General features: G+C 46.4%; 1 pseudogene; it reads right to left on the reverse strand.

The window, feature by feature from the left end:
• Window positions 1–1842: 1842 nt before the first annotated feature.
• LOC105502867 overlaps window positions 1843–3199 on the reverse strand; it is a 13635-nt pseudogene continuing 12278 nt past the window's right edge.

The following is a 3199-nucleotide window of genomic DNA, read 5'->3' on the forward strand; positions in this document are numbered from 1 at the left end:
TGAGTGGTGGTTTAGCTTTGCCTTTACCATCATCTTCAGGTGTGCTCCCTCCCTTCCTCCCAAGGCAGCCCTGTCTGCTGGAGCACAAGGACTTCTGGAGTTTCCTGCAGGTGTTACCCTGCTGGCTCACCCCAAGGCCTGGTGGGAAGCTGATTTCTGAATGCCTCAGAGAGAAGGGCCCGCCATAGAGACAAGCCCCAGAGTTGCAGAGCCCTTTGGGGAGGTGTGGAGTAGTCTCTGCTCCAGGGGGCTCTGAACTGGGCCCTAAGGCATCAGATAAATAAGCCCTGGGCTGGCATTTGACTGTCTCTCTGAGCCTAGTTTTCTCACCTGCATAATGGGTATAATGGGTGTGAACATTTTCCCCTGCCTATCTTTAATTGTTTTTTTTTTTTTTTGGAGACAGAGTCTCACTCTGTTGCCCAGGCTGGAGTGCAATGGCGTGATCGCCGCTCACTGCAAGCTCCGCCTCCTTGGGTCATGCCATTCTCCTGCCTCAGCCTCCCGAGTAGCTGGGGCTACAGGCACCTGCCACCACACCTGGCTAATTTTTTTGTATTTTTAGTAGAGACAGGGTTTCACCGTGTTAGTCAGGATGGTCTCGATCTCCTGACCTTGTGATCCGCCCGCCTCGGCCTCCCAAAGTGCTGGCATTACAGGCGTGAGCCACTGTGCCTGGCCTGTAATTTTTGTATTTTTAATAGAGATGGGGTTTCACCACATTGGCCAGGCTGGTCTCAAACTCCTGACCTCAGATGATCTGCCCATCGTGACCTCCCAAAGTGTTGGGGTTACAGGCGTGAGCCACCATGCTCGGCCCCAATATTTTTCTAAAAAAAGACTAAAATGGATTTAAATTGATTAGCACTGTTAAATCACATCTAATATTTGATACTACATGATTTAATATAGCCGAATGATGCAATGATGGAAAATGTGTTTACATCAAAGAATACAACCAAAATGAAGATAGCAAACAAAACCCATATACTTTTTTTAAACAGGAAAATACTTTTGAAGTATACATGTAACCGCCCATTCTTTTATTTTATTTTATTGTTTTTTTTTTTGAGATGGAGTCTCACTCTGTCACCCAGGCTGGAGTGCGGTGGCGCGATCTTGGCCTACTGCAAGCTCCGCCTCCCGGGTTTAAGAGATTCTCCTGCCTCAGCCTCCCAAGTAGCTGAGACTACAGGTGCGTGCCACCACACCTGGCTAATTTTTGTGTTTTTAGTATAGACAGGGTTTTGCCATTTTGACCAGGTTGGTCTCGAACTCCTGACCTCAGGTGATCTGCCTGCCTTGGACTCCCAAAGTGCGGGGATTACAGGCATGAGCCACTGTGCCTGGCCGAAACTGCCCATTCTTTTAAAGAAAATTTACTGCAAGAAAAGTTATCAACCTTCAGAAAATACACACATAGCATTGCTAAGCATCCCCCATTCCAATATGCATACTTGGAAAATACAAAGTTAAATTGTAAACAATAGGTGAGCTTCATATTTGTAAGAATATGGAAAGAAATCCCATTTTTAGCAGTGTCGTATAAAGAACTGCCTTTTCATGTGAAATTCATGAATTGTCCTTCTGTTGGGATCATACTTCACAAACCACCATGTTTTTGAGATGAGATTACAGTGCGAGATAGAACATCTTAGCAATGTTATCTTATTATTAAAGTTAAATTTTTTTAACTATTTTTCAGAACACCTCCCTTAAGTATGTAGGATTCATTTTTAAAATTCTTCCTAGAAAAAATATACAAACAAGAGGTATGCTTATTCCCTGTTGTACTTCTGGAAGGCACTTCCATGGTGGAGAAAGGGCTTCTTTCTCTTCTGTTCACTGATTGTTTTTGTCCTTGGTGTGTGTTAAGATGTAAGATTTCAGGTTAGTTGTCTGAGCAGACTTTTTTGTTGTTGTTTTTGGGACAGAGTTTCGTGCTTGTTGCCCATGCTAGAGTGCAATGGTGTGATCTCAGCTCTCTGCAACCTCCACCTCCTGGGTTCAAACGATTCTCCTGCCTCAGCCTCCCAAGCAGCTGGGACTACAGGTGTGTGCCACCACACCCGGCTAATTTTTGTATTTTTAGTAGAGATGGAGTTTCCATGTTGGCCAGGCTGATCTTGAACTCCTGACCTCAAGTGATTCACTTGCCTCAGCCTCCCAAAGTGCTGAGATTACAGGTGTGAGCTACCATGGCCAGCCACAAACTTCTTATTACAAGCACAGAAGGGGCACACATGGGTCCTGTCTCCGGTATGGATTCACGCACATGTGCGCAAATTGAAGTCCAATAAAAAGTGTTTCCCTTAGACCCACCGTGTGCCATGAAACAGCTTCTCTCCAGCACAGACTGGTTGGTGTCGTTCTGGTTTTGAGTTCTCAACGAGAGCTTTGCCATGTTCTTCACAGATGAGGACTCTGGGACTGTGGCTGTGCAGATGTTTTCTCATGGCAGAGTTATCCAAGAACATCTTTGTGCTCCCTTTATGAGGGCAAGCTGTTGTTCTTGGAGCATTATTTTATTTAATTTTTCTTGGCTTCATTCTAGCAAGTTATGCCCATTGTTTAGGATTTGAGAGGTTACTGCCAGGTATTCCTCCAGGAGGAGGTTTCAGGAGGCAGGTTATCTTCAATGGTCAGTCATTCAATCACTGTTGACATATCAAGGTCAATATCTTTTTTTTTTTTTTTTTTTTCCTCGGAGGACCACATGGTGACCAAGAACTTGCCCTCCAGGTTCTTGATCTGCACCTGCTTCTGCTCCCACTTCTTGTTGCCTAGGTTGGTGCCATCACCACCCACCACATTTCCACTTTGACGTCTGCCCTGTAGTGACTGAGCCCTTCATCCTGGGACCATTGAGGTTGGTGCCAACCCCTGCACTTCCCAGGGACAGCCCTCTCTCAGGGCCCCGGGACCCTGGTTGGCAGGGCCTAGAAGGCTTCATCAGACGGTCAGGCACTGTGACTGGCCAGGGCACTGTAATCCCAGCACTTTGGGAGGCCAGGGCAGGTGGATCACTTAAGATCAGGAGTTCGAGACCAGCCTGGCCAACATGGCGAAACCCCATCTCTACTATAATACAAAAATTAGCCAGGTGTAATGGTGGGTACCTGTAGTCGCAGCTACTAGGGAGGCTGAGACTGGAGAATAGCTTGAACCTAGGAGGCAGAGGTTGCAGTGAGCTGAGGTC

The sequence above is a fragment of the Colobus angolensis genome, unplaced genomic scaffold (genome assembly GCF_000951035.1).
Source record: "Colobus angolensis palliatus isolate OR3802 unplaced genomic scaffold, Cang.pa_1.0 Scaffold12, whole genome shotgun sequence".
In the NCBI taxonomy this organism is placed as follows: domain Eukaryota; kingdom Metazoa; phylum Chordata; class Mammalia; order Primates; family Cercopithecidae; genus Colobus; species Colobus angolensis.